The following is a 19110-nucleotide window of genomic DNA, read 5'->3' on the forward strand; positions in this document are numbered from 1 at the left end:
GCATGTGTTAACTTGCTCAAGTTTACCTTTGGGAAGTCTTGTAGATATCTGTTGCATTATCTTCAAAGCCCCATGATGCAAATGGCCCAACCGCCTATGCCACAACTCATCAATGTCTTGTCTTTCACCAATTCTTCTTTCGTACTCAATTCTGCACAATCATCTACCTCTAGTTTATAGAGTTTCTTCACCTGAATCCCTATCCTCTTGGTTTGACCCGTGGCTATGTGTCTTAGGAACGCCTTTCCTTTACTCAAGACAACATCGTAGCCTTTGTCCTCCAATATCACGACCAATACCAAGTTCTTCTTCAGTCCAGGCACATACATCACATATGTCAAGGTGAGAGGAGATCCATGCTCCCTCTAAAAAGCAACTGTGCCCACTCCTGAAACACTATACCTTTCTTCGTCACCCATCTCTATGCACATCTTGATGTCTTTCTCCTCCAAGGCGCTGAATAAATTTTTATCATGGGTCATGTGGAATGAGGCTCCACTGTCAAGATACCAGATGCAACCCATTATCGATGACACCATGCATGCAATGAGGGTAAAGTCCATTTCGAACTGAGAGGCTAATGCCTCGCCTTCCAATCCTTTCGAGGATCCCTTCTTGGACTTCTTCAATGGGAAATTAGTCGCATAATGTCCCATCTTGTGACAATTAAACCATCTTACTTTAGACATGTCACCCTTCTTCCCTCCATGAGAAGAATTCGATTTGAAATGGGAAGCCTTCCCCTTCCCTTTCCTTGCCTCACTTGCTAAGGCCAAATTTTCTTCATCATCATTCTTGGATGAAGAACCATCTCATGTGCTCCTCCTGATCTCCTCCTGCATAAGGTATGACCATAGTTGTTCCCAATCTGGCAGTTTCTCCCTTCCATTCACAGAGTCCTAGTAGTTATTCCAACTCTTTGGAAGGCCAAGGAGAGCGAGGCTCACCATATCATCTTCGGCAGTAGTTATTCCCACACTACCAAGCTCATCTTTGCAGGTGGTGAAATTGTTCTGATATGTGGAAATAGTATCGCCCTTCTCCATCTTGATTCTTCGAAGCTTATCCTTGAGCACCAATTTCCTCTGGTCACTATTGTTCTGGTAGAGGTCCTTCAATGTCTTCCACATTGAAATTGGAGTATCCTTCCCATGGAGACTCGAGATAATATGGTATCGACCTCCCTCAAGGATGATCCATCTCACCTTCGACACACACTTCTTCCACTCAGCCAACTCTTGTGCATTAGTTGAAGCTGGCTTTGGGATTTCTTGATCAATGAATTCCTTCAAGCCATTGTCTTCTAATACAACCTCCATTCTATCTTTCACCACATGCCGAGAAAGAGAGGATATGTTCCCCATGTGCCATACGAGAGGAGAGAATGGCTAAATGTGTTGCTAGAGGGAGTTGTTTAGCTCGTGGGTGGACTGCTGTGATACCGCCACACCAAAAGCAAGTTATTACTGCGCATTATATACAGTTCACCCATTTCAGTTCATACGCCATACACATAGAATAAACACATTAAGATAGATATGGTCAGGTAGGTTCATTCACGCTAGTCAGGGAATGCCAGTCAGGGAGGTAGGTGATGCCAAATATATATTGATTACCCACATCTACATAGAGGGGTGGAAAAGTGGTCCAACAGACGGACAAAGCCGAGAGTCATCGCTAGAAGCTCATTGCCGCTCATAACCTGTTCTCAATGCCGATAGCCTCTGTCGGTCGATACCAGGAGTCTTTGCCAGGTTTCAATGCCAGGTGTCGATCCAAGTGGCTGGTAGGTGCGGTCCATGCTATGTAATTCGAGCTATCTTTGAAGGCATACTCGAGTCTCAAGCCATAGAACACCATTGGCTAACCTTGAAGTATGATATGAATTTGATTTGCACCTGCAATCCCCAACTTCAAACTTCGAATTCTCTTCTTAGTATACTGTTCGTAGCGCCGATACCATGTAGAAAATTTGTGATAGGTTAACCCGTTAATGCAATATAAATCAAATCAGAATACTATAACCTACTTCTACTATCAATTTGTGGAAGCTTAAAGATCGAGTTGAACAATATAATTAGAAGAAGAAGAATCAATGGCACAATACACATGAAAATACTTTGGGGAAAGTCTCAGATAAAAACCCCACACTATTGTATTATCATACATGGTGGAAATACATAGAAATTATACAAAGCCTTATCTCTTACAACTAGCCAACTCTCAGTACAATCCTCACAGATGTTCACATGCAATATTGGCTTCTCTCTATCCTTCCTCTCTACCCTCCAAGCTCCTATTTCCTTGCATTGTTCCTTGTGGATGATTAGCCTATTACTAAGTGGAAAAACAAGCCTTCAAAACTGTGCAATCCTCAAGGATGAATTCTTGACTACATGCATGAGTTTTCTCCATGAGAAAACACATGCAACTGATAGTACATTGTCCTTGAACATTAATATCAACTGGGTCTTTCTCATAATAGACATGCATGAGTTTCTGATGAGGGAATCTTCAGTTAACTGGAGTAGCTCTAGTTGAGTGCATTAATGCATCAACTGACTGTTAACTCACTATTAGTTCCTCAAATAGTTTGGAACTAATTTAACTAGACTTAACGTAGTACACTGAGTTAACTGATTACAACTCAAATATAACTCAATCTTATCTCCTTAATTTAATGGATAACTCTTTCATGACTTCAGAAAGACTTCTAACTTGAATTTCTCTAACTAATTAATTTAAAAATAAATGAATTAATTATTTCCAAGTAGCTGTTAAGACTAAATTCAATTTTAATTCAAAATTTAATTCAAGGAAAACTTAAATTGGAATATTCTTGTTGCCATATTTCAACAAGTTTGATTGCTATTTATCCAAACATTTGCTTTGTTGAGAATAGTCACGGCAGAAAATGCAGCTTCACCCCAGAAGGTTGTAGGAGTTCCCAACTCATCAAACATTGCTCGAGCCATTTGTTGAATTGTTATGTTCATTCTTTCCACCACGCCATTTTGCTGAGGAGTTCTTGCGACGAAGAATTTCCTCTTTATTCCATGTTGTTCACAAAAGTCAAAGAATTCGTCTGATATGAATTCTCCCCCTCAATCAGATCTGAGACATTTTATTTTTCGATCTGATTCATTTTCAACTAAAACTTTGAAGGCTTTAAACTTTTCAATGCTTCATCTTTATGCTTTAGTAGACCTATCCAACACATCCTGGAAAAATCATCAATAAATAAAATAAAGTATTCTTCTCCACGAGGTGACTTTTTCCTTGTTTGTCCACATAAATCAATATGGATGAGTTCAAGAGGCTTACTTGTTGATCCTTCTTTTTCATTGAAGTGAACTCTAGTTTTCTTACCGACTTGACATGGTTTGCATATGGTATTTTATGGGACGCTGATATCTAGAAGATCACGAACTGCCTTGAGACTGCATGCTTTTCTTACTTGAGAAAAGATTAGATGTCCCAATCTTCTATGTCATAGCCAGTTTTCATCGGTTTTTCTTAGATAGAATTGTTGTTGTCCTCCTTTGAGTATGTATAAGTTGTTTGGAGTTCTTTTTCCTTTAATCATGGTCTTTCTTGTATCAAGCTCATGAACCACACTTCTGTTTGATCGAAACACAATTTCATTTCCTTGATCACACATTTGAATGATACTCAACAGGTTATGCCTTAAACCATATACATATATGACATTTCCAGCTTTAACCTTTTCTTTCAGGAAGACAGAACCTTTACCTTTAATGATAACTGGAGTGTCATTTCCAAATGAGATATTCTTTTCTTTTTCTAAAGCATTATATGAATGAAGTTTCTCTTTATCACATGTCATGCGTTTGAAGCATCTGTTGTCGATGTACCACTGGTTTTCTTGTCCTTCTGCATACAGAGCTAAGCCATATCTTTCTGATTGAGATTCCTTCTTTCTCCATATCTTAGGATTTAATGATGTTTCTCCTTTTGAAGTGATGGCCAAAATATGCTCCTGCATTCAGATTCTTCATGACCAAATTTGTTACATATCGAACATTATACTTCATTTTCAAGAGGAGAAAAGTTATTATATGAACTTTTCTTGATTCCTATTACACCTTTTTGATTTCGTGCTTCTCTAGTCATGATGGTTTTGTAAGCAACACATTGAGAAGCCTTATGCCCAAAGTTATGACATGAAAAACATTGCCCATTAAAGAAGTTTTTGCGATTATAGAATCTTTTGGCATTGTTTACCTGTTGGTTGAAGCTTCCACTGATATTCATCCTTGGATTAAATTGAGTATGATTTACCTAATGAGTAATTTTAGGCCTTTGCTGACGATTGACATACTGTTCACTGGTCTTTTTTGCATTAAGATAACTTCTGGTGGAGGTTGATGGCTTTTGTGATTGAGATGATTCTTCAGTATATCCAAGACCTGTCTTGATCAGAGGAGAATGATGAACTTTGATGATTTCATTTAAAGTTTCAGATCCTTTAGAAAATCTAAGATTAAGAGATTTTGTCTTCTCAAGTTCTTTTCTTAGACCCACAATTTCACATTCTAGATTTTCATTGTGTTTTTCTCTTTCAGTGAGTTGTTGAGTCAAGGTATCGATGATCATATTCTTTTCTTCTAAACAGATTTGAGTTTAGTAATTTCATCAAGAATGTCTTCCTCTTCTAAGGTATCCAAGAAATCATCATTGTCATAAGCCATTAGTAGTCTATAATCTTGGCCAGTTTCATCTACATCACTATTGGATAAGCCATCACTATCTTCATGCGTATAGTAACTCCTTCTATTCACAACCTATTTTCTATTTCCTTTTGCATATTCCTTTCCTTTTTCATATTTATCTTTATGAGGACATTTGGCAGCATAATGGCTGACTCTACCACAAGCAAAGCATTTGAAAGGTAGCTTACCTCTGAATCTTTTGGAACCCCGTTGAAGCTTCTTAACAAAATTTACCTCATCTTCTTCTTCTGAAATGTGTTCTGATTCATTGTGTTCTTCCTTTTCTTTTCCCTTTGCTGACGCTTTAAAAGCGGCTTCTCTCATATCTAATGGACCTCCTTTTCTCATTTCAAAGGCAATTAGGATTCCATGGAGTTGACTCACAGTAATAGTTTGAAGATCTTGTTTTTCTTCTATGGCAAACACTTTTGACTCAAATTTATAAGAAAAAGATCTCAAAAGTTTCTCAACTAAAGTAACTTCCTTTATCTCTTCACCCAAATTATTTATACAATTAACAATCTCATCTATACGTAAAAAGTAACTAGCAACACTCTCATCACTATGCATCTTAAGAGTTTCGTATTGAATTCTGAGAGTTTGAAGCTTAGCATGTTTTACCTGAGAGTCTCCTTCATAGCTCTGAATGATTTTGTCTCATATTTCTTTAGCTGCCTTGAGCTGCATGACTTTGACAAATTATGATTTTGAGAGACTTCCCAGTAACATATTGACAGCTTTGGCATTGGTTTCGTATAGCTTCTTACCTGCAGAGTCTGTAGGAATTTCTGCTGGAAATTGATATCTCTTTCCACAATTTCCCAAACATCAGCTCCAAGAGATTGTAGATAGGCTCTAGTTCTTATTTTCCAATATACTAAGTTGCTCCCATTGAAGATTGGTGGTCTTATGAATCCCATGCCTTCGTGATTATTCATCTTGAAATATCTTCCTTCAAGTGATAAAGCTTCTTCTGAAGGACCTGCTCTGATTCCAATTGTTGGAAATAACACTGAGAGGGGGGGTGAATCAATATTATCAGATCAATAATTTTTCATTTCCCAAACAGATTTATATATGCTACTTCTGTGAAGTGAACTAGCATGTACATGCTACTATGATGAGTGAAACCAGCGTATACCTTGAGAACTTGTGATTTAGCTAATTTATCATGTGTTGATCTATAACCAGTGCATATGTAACTTATTAAATAGTGTAGTAAAAAAAGATCAAACCATCACACGTAAGCAACACACATGAACACGAAGATTTAAGGTGGAAACCCAATGTGGGTGAAAACCACCTGTTGTTGTCATCTCTGTCTTCTTTTAATAATAAGAAAATCTGTTTACAATCTTGTACTGGTACAGACTCATACCAATACGAAGGCACCCACCTACAGAAGGCTACAACCTTCTCTTGTTTTCTAGCTTCTACTGGAAGGGAGCTACAACCCCTTAGATCTTGTTCTAGCCAATGTGTTTACTAGTACGTAGGCGTCGGCCTATAGAAGGCTACGAACTTCTCTCTATTCCTCCAGGGACCACGTTTCATAAATTTTCAGAGTGTACACTCCTGGTACAAAACAATAAATATGAAGGCCTCGTTTCATCAAAGTTTCATACTAGACCCATCAGACCTTTCAAACTGCATCGACCAATAATCAGTTAATCTGAACAGTGAGATCACTGTCACCAGAACACTGTGTTGAACCCATAAACTTGCATCATCATTCAGAACCAGCTGCAACCTCAAAAATCATACGTCAAAATGTATACACTACTTTACTGAACCCAACCTGTGTGTATATGCTGCTTCCTTTAATCAAACCTGCGTTTACGTTCAAAACTACTGAAAATTAAAACTTCTGAATCAAGTTTGTACCAACCAGCAATATATTGAACATCTATTGTCAATTTACAGAGCTTTATACAGGCAGTAGCAGAGATCACCCTTCTCACTTATACAATCAAACAATCAGATATCATACTCCTTATGCATTCAAATTTTCATTCAAATCTAAGAAGACTTCATTGACAGACAGTAGTAAAACAACAGAACTAATCAGATAGACGAGTCAGACCTTAAGAAAGGGCTTTTCCTTTGTATATGCTACTTGGAAGAGTAGAACCTACGTGTACACGCGCTTTTATCAAGACGAACCAGCATACAGATCTGCAAATATCAACTCATAACTTCACTGCTATTCCGGGCTTCAGAAAAACCTAAGTCATGACATTTAAAGAATAAAACAAGTGCACACAATTAGATCTGACCCAACCAATATCAGATATTTAATGATAAGTCATTTCAGATCTCATGATGCTGATCCAACATTGAATTCAAGGTGCACAAAATATTTCAGATCAAATTACCAACATAGCCCCTGCAACATAAAATATACTTCAGATAGAAGTATTCCTTTGAAACCCTTTTCACTTGCACACACTGGCCTTATGATCTTCTCCTCCTTATAGAGTTTTAGGCCTTTCTCAGTACCTCAGACCACAACCACTTAGGACCCGTGGTATGCTTGGGCGAAATCGAATAGTCGTTACTCCGCTCAATATTGTGGGTTAATACCATGGTATTGACCCCTGGTATTCTCTACTCTTGAAATTCCTTGATTTTCCAACATGTATGTGATTTTCCTCTTGCGGGAGTGTGTGTATACGTATACGCTCTTTTTGTTCTATGGAACTGCGTGTATATGTTGTTTTGACTAAGTGGACCTACGTATAAATCTTAAACTTCTTTTCAACATCCTTTACCTTCAACTTATTCATTCTGATTAGTAGACTTTAGTTCCATCTTCCTGTTCTTCTGTACCAATTCCCTATTACATCTAAATGGATATGTTACATTATGGGTTGCCTTGCATCAAAACTAAACTGACCTGTGAGTGAGTTTCCATCAAGGACAACACTTGTATCATAATTCCAACAGTATGGTGGGGGGGTGTGAAAAAATGAGAGGGCGATACATAGGCATGGGGTCAGATGAGGAAACCACCTTTTCGAACCCCTTCCCCTTCATTGATAAAGATAGACAAGACCGAGGGGGAAAGGCCTTCAGCGCCGTTGATCTGGCTGCAAATAACGTTCTGCGGCTTGATCATGGGGGAGGTTAACACTCCACAACAAGCCTTTTTGTCGCTTGTGACTTTATAACGTCAGCTCCAAACTTTGGATAAAATTTATTTTGCGCCAAACCTGGGACGATCTAAAACATGAATTTTGTTTATTTCAACCTCTCTCATTTTGATTTTCCTCTAGACTAAGGTTAATTTTTACTTGAAAGGGGTGCATTTAGAGGTGCAGACCCTTGTTTTATTTTCTTTAAAAGGGTAAATCATCTAATCTAACTGCAACCTAACCCTACTAATTCATTGATCCAGATTAAATTGTTGGATCAATTTATTCACCTAATCTACCTAACTATTTTTAGCCAAGTTTAAACAGTTTGGCCAAATTATTTTCTCTAGTCTAACAACCAAAATTGAAATTTGTTTGAACATGATTAGACTGTATGTTTCAAACAAGGAATGATGATTGTGACATTTCTAAACAAGTTGCACACAACATCCTAATTTTTTTACAAAACAAACTATTTCATTTCAGTGGCATTTGAATTTGCATCACTTTCACACTTTATTTTTTTATGGTGTCCTTTTATCATTCGTTTTTTTTTCTTTTTTTCTATTTTTTCTTTCCTCTTTTTTATTTTTATTTTTCATATACCCTCTTTTCATTTTTTTATTTAAATATTTTTTTGGAAATCATTTGCAATATGAAATATTATTTGCAATTGGATACATTGAAAGAAAATATTCAATCATCATTTGATCCTATGAATCATAGGACCCTAACAAAAGCGACAATGCGACAAGGGAATAGTGCAAAGAAACAGGGAGAAGCAAAGAATGGAAGAGGTAGAGAGGAATTTGCAGGAAGTATAGTAGAATCTCAAAGAAGAACAAGAGTTGCGCAGAAGAGAGAAGGAAGCACAACATGAACAGGAACAGGAGGAAGTGCAAGGCATATAGACAGTGCAAACTACGCCGATATAGGTTGAAGACTCTAAACCAACAACAAATGAGGAACAGGATGAGTAGCCACAGGAATAGGAACTTGCTCCACAAGATGAACTGATAGTAGAAAATATGGACATGGAGATGGAGCAGCCGGAATAGGATCAGGGCACCGTCCTCATGCTAAAAGCAAACAAGGTCACCGCACAGGCTTCCCCGGCTCTAGCAACAGAGCAAGTCCCAAGTGAGCAAGGGGATACCATTCTCCTTGAGGATAATCCAGTAATAGATGTGTACAACATAGCCTTTGATGAATCACAACACAAATTTGTACAAGCACGTAGATCACACACCCCGAATGAGCATGCATCACCTGTGCACTTTGAATAATGGGTGAGTGTTTTAGATATACGAAGACAACCAGCTGCCTTAACAGATGCTAAAAAGGCTTATGCCGAAGCCACGAGCTCGAGTGTGAAGTTCTTGACAGCATAAAATGAGTGTATGGCTAAGGAGTTGCAAGCAGCCAAGCAGAGAGAGGAACAATCAACAGGATCCGTCGGGGAAGAAATGAAGAAAGTGATACTTGCTGAAGTATTGGCTCTTGAGGCAGTCACGTGGAAACTGTATGACAGGTTCAACACCTTGCACAAGGTAGTTTTCCATCTACATGGTCATCAGCAGCACTACACCAAGATAGCATGAACACTCATAAATATACATGTTGTTGTTCATCATGTATAGACTTGGACAATAAGATACAAGGGAGCCTCGCTTCACTTGCACAAGATGATGAAGCCGCAAGTAGAGTTGGACAAAGCACGCGTCCAGAGTCTGATCCGGAACTATGAAGAACTCATGCTGCTCATCACCAATGTATTGGTATGCTCACCGAGGCCAAAAAGAAGAACCAAGTCAGACTAGAGCTTGACGTGTACCTTGATCAGCGGATGCTCATGACGACTAGCACAGATAACATCTGGATGTACATCGCTTGTTTGCCCTTTCTCAGGACTAAGTTGCGTTTGTTGTAGGACAAGTTGGAAAAAGGTTCCAAATAAGTATACCTGAGAGTAATGGAGGTAAGAGTTCATTTCCAGAAAGACATCATCAAAGAGTATGCGGATACTGTTGCATACTACTAAGCATGGCATCAGTTTGTCATCGAAGATCATGGAGAGGATGTTGATACGGTTGGTCTTTCCACAACCGTTTGAGTCTTAGTGTTGTCTTGTCTGGTTGAATCAAGCCATTTTGTCCCCATGGGTATATGTGGAAAAATGTATTGTTTTTGTAAACATGATGTAAAGTGAAATTCCAAGTGTTATTAGTGGAGTGCAAACAGTCACATGTGATGTAATGAGTTATGTAATGAAGTTGAAGAGTCATGAGGGTAGTCCAAGAGTCACAAAGGGCAATTCCAAGGGTCAACCTACCCTTTGTTATAAATAGAACCTCATATCTCATAGAACAAGGGCTTTTGGGAGCCAAATGTTTGCTAGGTATTTCTTAGAGATGGCTTGGAGAGTATAGTGACAGGCCTTGGCTTTAGTGCAGAGCGAGTACATCTCTTTGGAGGAGGAAGTGGTGTTGACTGTAACATTCCACTATTGGGGCTAGTGGTTGTCATGGTTGTATGTATGGATGGAACTTTCACTTTTATATAATATAACAGAGCCAACACATTTCATGCATATGTTCTTATTGTAGTGCGATTATTCTAGTTACTTTAGCAATGTATGTAGTTTTAACTTATGCATTTATGTATGGAATATTCCGTATGTGATTGTATGAATCTTATTTAAGTGAGTTGTTGGTTTAAGTCATCACTTTGGATTGTCGACGATTATGCTTTCTAGTTTGTGATGTCATTTAGTTCATGTGTTCCTTTCAGGCTGCGTACTACTACAGGCTTCTAAGGGATACACTTCTTTTCCCCCACTCTGTGTCAGAAACTCCCCATGCATCTCCCCTGACTCATTACAAGGTCACACACTTGCTTTCGATAAGGATATCTTGCTTGCCTCTGCACACTATCGTAGTCAAGGCATAGCTTTACTACCCACTGTTGGGACTCCTACTTCAAATAGTTTGAGGTCTTACCAGGGAGATCCCCTGACAAGTTTGCGGGTCTAGCACTGTCAAAAAGAATACATGTGGTAGCACCCGACCAACCTTTACTTACGCTTTACCAGGTGAAACACAACAGTGGTTTTGCAAGAACCTACTTGAGATTCCTTATTGTGCTTATGATTAATGCATAATCTTGTATGTTCTTGAGTGATTGCTTGAAACTCATTGTTATGTTAATGACTGACCAGTTGTCTTATGTGTTTATGAATATGGATTGTATGCTTGAACTATGTAATGCATTGTCATATGCATAATTGTAGAATATCTCAAATGTTTGTAAATAATTTCCTAAATTTACTATTACACTCTAAGGCGACAAGTTACCTCACAAATCTATGGTTGTATAGAATGCTTGAACTCGGAAGATTTTTACCACACTTATGAACTACAACTACCTTGCGTGCCTATGGTTGAAATAAAGATTTGGGCTATGTTGGTTAATGCTATGGTCATGACGGTGTTTATATCTTCTCTTTTACTTGATAGTAGTGATCTAGGATCTGTTAGCGCTTAAAATTTCACCTCAGGCTGAGAAAGGTAAACCTCAAGGCAACATCAAACCACTTAGCCTCGTAGCTAGCCCTACGGGGCAGGAGAGGAATCTCTCCGGTCTATCTCGGTCAAAATCTTCAATAGGCGAGATAACCAATAGGGTAACACTGATTTTAGGCTAGTAAACTGATCAAAAGGGTTGATTTGTGATTTTTAGGGTTTTTGGTGAAAAATTGAGGAAATGGCAATTTTGGGTGCGGGGATTGGACACAGTTTCTGCAGGGGGTTCTTTGGGGCAAGGTAGGAGACAGTATTGTTGCCTTTGATAGAGGTGAATGGATGAGAAAGACAGGTGAGGAGCTAAGGAGAGCAAACAATAACTTTGAATTCTCCTTAAACAGTTGAAAACATTGATATTAAGCAAACTTAAAAGCAGAGCATGGCAGTCATGAATTCTACTTTAACACTTCATTTGCCTAATTTGCAGAAGGAAAAGTAAGGAAATGATTCACATAACACACTTACAAGTACAAAGAGAAACACACCATCAATACATGTGACCACAAGAATCCCAAAAAGGACTGCAAAACCCTGGTCTTCCTTTGCCAAGAATTGCAGAGATATAGTGAATAATACAATAAGAGCTTCTCCCTCAAGAGTCCAACCATGAAAATGAGCAAGAGAGTACATAATATAGATCATCTAACATCTTTCCCTACCTCTAGGGGTCGAGCTCACTATCCTAGGAGCTGTTTCAACCACTTCTAAACTAAGCACTGAAAACTAGGCAATCAAAACAACTTGCCTCTATAAGCTAGGAAACCTATTCATTCATTAAATACAAGCTATTTCATGAATGAATCTTCTAGAATAGGTAAATAAGTGTCACATCAACATGAAAATACATAAATTACATCAAAGAGGGTGAAAAACCCCATCAAAAGTCAAAACTAGTAATAGCTGGGCGAATCCATGAGCTGTAAGTGAAAAATTATGAAATTTGCCTGATGGGTCGTGCGCCAAATCCTGACGGGTCGCGCGCCTTTGAGAGCACTTTTGGGGCACTTCCAGGTGTCCAAATGCGGCAAGAGTAGGCTTGTTGGAAAGGTATGTGGGTCTACTTTCCAACCCAACTAGAATTTCTGAATTTGGTTGTCATTTGCCCCTCCAAAATTGCAATCTCCCAAGACTGCTTTCTGTGTGTCAAAAATGTGGCAAAAAGTCATTTTTTGCTTGTTTTTTGACTTTTAGGAGGCCCAAAACTTCATAAAATCTCTTGGAAATGGGTGAGCATGTGTAACTTTTCATGCCAAATCCAGAAATGCTGAGTTTTTTGAAGATAGAGTTGCCAAGTGAAAGGGTCGCGCGGGGGGTGAGACCCGTCAAGCGGAAAAACCTGTTTTTTGCTTTAAAAACCCAAAATCACCCAAAATGCTCAAAATTTCTTGGAATTTGTGCTAGGGCTGAACTATTTAGTGCCTTTCTCCTTCAAGGAAGCCTCAGCCAAGATGTGGAGGGGATCGGGCCTTTTTCTCCGTTTTTGTGCTTTGACCAACTGCCTTTGGAGCACCTTCATCTTTGCCTTGTACACGTGCATCCGTGCCCAATAATGATTCTTCATGTTTCTAAGCAATTCATTATCTTGGTTGGCCTTGGCCAACAGCCTCTCCAAATGAGCATTGAGCTGGATAAGCATAGACTCTCGCTCAGCGGGCAATAGATCACTGGGTCTTCTTCGATTCAAGTTGCGGTCACTACGAATCCTCCACAACTCATCAAGAGTTTTCTCATCCTCCAACTGCTTGTCGTGCTGTTCTAGATATGAGATTTTCCATTGTGCCCCTTCTAATCTCTTCTGCAATGCATCATTTTCAGCTCTAAGGTGCTGAATGATCTCCTTCGACTCTAGGCTAGGAGAACTGACATCAAGATCAATAAGCTCTATATCTGGAACACCTGATGGCCCCTCATCAATCTTGGGCTGCTTGCCCCTCTGTGCTGCCTGTGCTGCTGAAGAAAGCGAGGCCCCTTCCACCTGCTGTGGAGATAACACTCGCTGAGCTGATGAAGAAGGCGAGACCCCTTCCACCTGATGTGGAGAAAATACTCGCCGAGCTGCTGCAAATAAGGCCCTTTGGCCTCTCTGATAAGTGACAAGCAGAGGAGAGCTAACATGGCTAGTCTCGGGGATATCATGCTGCTGTGATGGTCCTCCCTCCTCATGAAAAATCTCCGGATGTGGTGGTGGTGCTGTAAAGAACTCATGAGAGATGAACTCCTCCCATGTGATGCCCTGCTGAGCCAACTGATGTCTGACCACAAGCTGAATCAAACCGTAATGATAGAGGCTCCTATATTGCTGAGCTGGGCTCTTCCTCTGCATCAAGGGCACCATCCTCTCAATGTTCTGGCACATGAAAATAGGGATGTTCATCATCCGTACCCGTGTGAAATGCATCAATAGTCGAATATGGTACGAATATATCTGTGAAAATCTGCCCTCACAGGTGAAAAAGAGCATGATAAGCCTCATCATGGGAGCAAACTCACTCCTCAAAAATCTGAAGGGAAATACACCCGTCAAATGTCTCATGAATGCAGGTCTAATGAAAGGCTCAAACTGAACACTGTCCAACATCCTGCGCTTGTTCCACACCTCTCCGACATTCGAGATCCCTGTGGCTTGAGCAATCATCTCGGGTGTCAATGTAAAATCCACCCCAGCAAGGTTCACATGTCCATCATGCAAATGCAACACAAATAAGCGAGCCAACTCCCTGTGATGCTGAATCTGAGAGATCCTCTCACAAAACTCATAACAAGACATATAACGGAAACATGATACTGCCATTGGACAAGCCTGCAAATTGGTCAAAGAGGTGGGCTCCTCTCTCCTATGATGACCGCCCTTTCCACCCTTGTGAGGCCTCCTCTGTTCCTCAAACTCTGAAGCTGATGCATGGTCATCACTTTTCTCATAACTGGTTTCGGTTTCTGACATTGTTTTAGGAGCAAAATGGCTGAAATGTACTACTGTTTCTGCTTTATAAACTGCTGATTAAAATGTTGTTTTCAAGGGGACAAGGAGCACCAGGGAAATGTTAGGGAAGGGATGTTTTAAAGGGAAATTGGGAATAATAATGAAACAGGGATTTAGGGGAAAATCATTGCATATACATCATTATACAAATTTATTTACATGGATATTATGAGAGGTAGGGTTAGGGTTTGATTTTTATTTCTTAGGGAAAAGGGGTAGAGTTTAGGTTTCTTTCACAAATTTGGAAAGGAAATTTACATGGAATGACAAGGAATAAGAAATGGGAAATGGGGAGAAAATGATAACAAGGGGATACCTTAAAACAGCATATAAACCCAAGCCATTTTACAACTTTAAACCAAAGCAAAGTGGAGCTTTTCATTTGCAAATGAAGACCTTTGAGAATGCAATCATGATTTCCTTTAACCATGGCAAGCAAGAATTGTTTAAGATTGAGGGCCTACCTTACGAAGTTTGGCGATTTGTTGCTCCTTGATGAATTTGCAGGCGGTTTTACAAAGAGGGCGCTGACGGGTCACGTGCCTCACCCAACGGGTCACGCGCCTCTGACGGGTCGCGCCCGTTATAGTTTTGCACTGGCCACTGACGGGTCGCGCACCTGGTTCAACGGGTCGCGTGCCTGTCCAGCTCACAAATTTCGCCCAATCTCTCTTGCAATCACTTGCTCTATGACTTAGATGCACAATGAGGCTCGATGGAGGGAGATTGGGACTTTTATAACCTTATTTGAATTAATTTCATGCCCAAACCCACTTTATAAACTTGACTTTTTGGTTTCCTTTTGTCCTGAAATTGACTGATTTGATGCTTTTCTTTGATAAGTTTTTTGCAGGGGTAGCATCTGAGGGATCTTGGCAAGGGAGCCAGGGTTACATGCTGTCCTTTGAATCATTTTGAATTTTTACAAAATTTACAAAATTTTTGAGAAATGACTTTGGCTTTAAAAACAGAGTTTTTAAATCCAAAGTGAAAATTAACTGTACAAGATAGAATCTTTGGAAAAAATACTTTAAAAATCATCCCTCTGGCTTGCTGGACACCTATTGACTTTCAGAAACATGACCTTGAAGACAAACTTGACCAAAACCCTAGACCTAAAAATTTGATCTCAAGACAATAAACAAGTAACCATGACAAAGTTTAATGACTGAAACAAGGTGATCCAGCAGTGCCAAAAGGGGGACAAAGACACCAGCTCCTCCATCAGGGTTATGGCATGCCTAACGGAATGCAGAGAATGACACTGATGAGACACCTACCTATGCAAATGCAAAGAGATTTGATCGCTGATGGAGGGCTACTAGATCGACTCTAACAGGATCACCGACTCATATTGCTTTGAGGATTTCTAATGGTCAGGTTGTAGCACTCTTTGACTAGTTGTAGATATGTCACCTATGAGTTTCACATTTAGACAAATTGGTAGACTAATCTCCTTGAATCATTTTTAAGCAGTGTATGTAAGAGGGGAACGAAACTAGGTTGACTAGTACTTTATTTCATGTCTAGCTTTGACAAATTATCTGAAATTTGGTTTAGGGATTTGCTCCTTTTTTTGTCTCAACAATGTATGAATTGGTGCTATGGGTGCTTATTCCTCTATTGATCACCAAACCGGATTGTGAAGAATCACAACTTTAGGCCCTTGGGCCATAACTCACGAACCTTAATGTCAGGACAGATTCCCCTATCATGCGCAGAAATTCGAAGTTGGGTAAATTTTCCTTTACCAATAACCAAATCGATGGGTATTGTGATTGCTACACATTTTCACAAGGAAGAGTCTAGTCCTGGCAAGTCGGTGCTCGTAAATCATTCATGTTGGACCGAGCGTATTGAACATTGTAGTGTGGTTTGGGAAAGCTGATATTCAGACCCCAATTTAATGGGCCATCAGAGTTGTGGATGACTTAACAAGTATGTCAAGTGGATCCACCAGTGGAAACCCTTCCCAATGGAACTTTGCCACCAAACCATCCTCCATAATTGTGTGGGGAGATATTTCTAACTGCTATATTTTTAATTAAGATTGTGGGAAAGTGGGAAAAGGTATTTCAAATTCAAAAATCAGCTCAAAGTGTTTTAGTAAAGGGTGGCTTATGATTTAGTTACAAGTTGAACCCTTCAAGGACCCTTGACTATTCCCCACTCATGGTATCAGGGTTCATGTGGGTACTTGTGCCTTGGAAGCTATCTATATTTTTCATTAATTAAAACTAAGTACATATAAAATGCTTTTGTCCTATCCAAATCAACTTTGGCATGTAAATAAAATATGCATGCCAAAATATAATAATGCTACACATAATTAATTACATATTGATCAGGGGTCAAAATGGTGTCATTATAGGCAAGTTTTGTCCAAGACACAATTTTCTCATAACTCAACATATTATGAAGATTCGAGGGACCTTTATTCTATGTGATATTATTTCAAGACCCCAATAGGTTAAAATAATAGACACTTTTATCTTCACAATTATTTGGTTTGCTTGGAGGAAGGTGGTAATGCTGGTTTGATGGCAAAGCACTAGTAATGAAGTTGGATGGGATTTTGTTGGGTATCATATTTGGAGGTGGGAATTCAAGACACCAATATTGTTGATCCTCCATGTTTTTAGGGACAATGATTAAGCAATAAAGGTTTTTTTTGGAGGGACTTATGGAATGAAAATGGACACTCATAGAATGATTGACAAAATTTGGCATGTGAGTATGTCCTATTCTCTATTGATTAGTGCACCATCATAGAGATAATTGGTGTCATTTCATAAAAGTATTATTCAAAATGAACATTTGTCGAGACCTACATGGTGTGATTAGGAGTGGAGTTTCGAGTGGAAATTATAAAACTTGTGTAAATTATACTCTATTGTACACCATTGAGTCAATCTTGGCCATATTCATAACACTTAATGGGCAATTGATTTGGAAGTTGCAGAGTGTTTGGTCAATTTGTGTGTTTTATAAGCTCCACATTTTTACATAGTAAGTCATTTACCAAGGCTTTCCTTTTAAGGCTTGATTATTAAAAAGTAATGTTTTGTATCATCTTTATGTACACCTCATCATAATAAATATAACACATATTATAATGCTCAAATTTGAGTATAAAAACACTCAAATCCATGTCTATTAAGGAATATCTTCCAAAAATTCACATAATCTCAAATAAAATCAAAGCCACTTTAAACTTGAAAGCCAAAAAAATTATCATTATTCCATATAAGACATTTATAATAACAAACTCAATTTGTGTGCATAACAAGAAGGAAATAATTATCTAAACAGAAAGAGAAAATTAATTTTCTCACTAAAAACAAAAACAATATCGACAATTTAAAATAAAATAAAATATCATCATTAATTTATTCAATAATATTAAATATAATATTTAATTTAACAAAAATAAATTATATAAAGGAAATAAACAATATAATTTATTTACATTATACTATTATAAATACTAAATGTATTTTATAATTTCAAATTAAATATCAAAATGTTGGAACTTGAAAGCATCTCTTCCTTAAAAAAAAAATTAGAACCACAATTTTTGTTGATCTAGATTGTCATTGATGTGAATATGGCAATATTATGGATACTAAATGATCATGTGAAGCCAAGTAGAGTAGGTTTGTGAAGCAACAAGAGTAAGAAGTCGAGGAAATCCATTATTGAAGCCATTGGAAATCATCGTGAAGCCAAAGAGTAGAAGTTCATCAGAAGGAGCAAAGAGTAACACGTATTAGAGAAAGATCTATCAAAAGAGCAGAAGAGTAAAGAGAAGTCACATGAGCGAGAACCCAAGAGTAAGAGCCATAACGGAGGAGTTAACAGTAGTAAACAGTGAAAACTCTTTAAAGACCACAATGCATCGGAGGAATTACATCGGTGGCTTTATTATGTATCACCGCCCAAAATATGTGATTGCGATATCTTTGTGGACCCGTTGTTCCATTGTAATACAACTCAATATAATATCACATCCGTCGCATAATCACAAATCATAAAGGGATGCTCCATTCAAAACGTCAATTGGGATATAATTTGCGGACTCCACTGCTCCATTGGAATACACCATTATGTAATATCGTGTCCACCTCGTCGGGAGTCATCTCGTAAGTCTTAAGGCTTGAAACGGCCAAACCGTCGATTGCGATAGAGGTTGTGGACCTGATGGATTTATTAACGACTGTTTATTATTATATCTCATCCGCTCTGTCGGCAATAGGGAAATCGGTTATGTTATGAGCATGACTTGTATGAGACCTGTGAAAGTTGTGATTGTGATGAAGCTGTGGACCTGGCAAATTTATTAACAAGTTCTTTGATACTATATCACATCCGCTCCATCAGGAGTAGGGGTATCCGGATGTTATATTGTGAAGCCACAGGGTTGTGATTGCAGGATTTTCACGAGTTGTGATTTTGATTAACGACGTGGATGTGGGACCTCATATAAGTATGGTCTCTCTTATGAAATGTTCGATAAATAAACAAGTTTATGATTAATTGGTTAAGTCGGCCTCTCCTTCCTAATGGATGCGTGCTCTGGGTATTGGAAAAAACTGTATAAATACAAGCTAAATACCTCACCTTAAGCATCGATCTTTGGCATTAGAATACATAGAAAATAAAGTAATATTTCACAACTTGTG

Source organism: Pinus tabuliformis, chromosome X (genome assembly GCF_031772625.1).
Source record: "Pinus tabuliformis cultivar Carrire ecotype Pingquan chromosome X, CPIR1, whole genome shotgun sequence".
NCBI lineage: Eukaryota > Viridiplantae > Streptophyta > Pinopsida > Pinales > Pinaceae > Pinus > Pinus tabuliformis.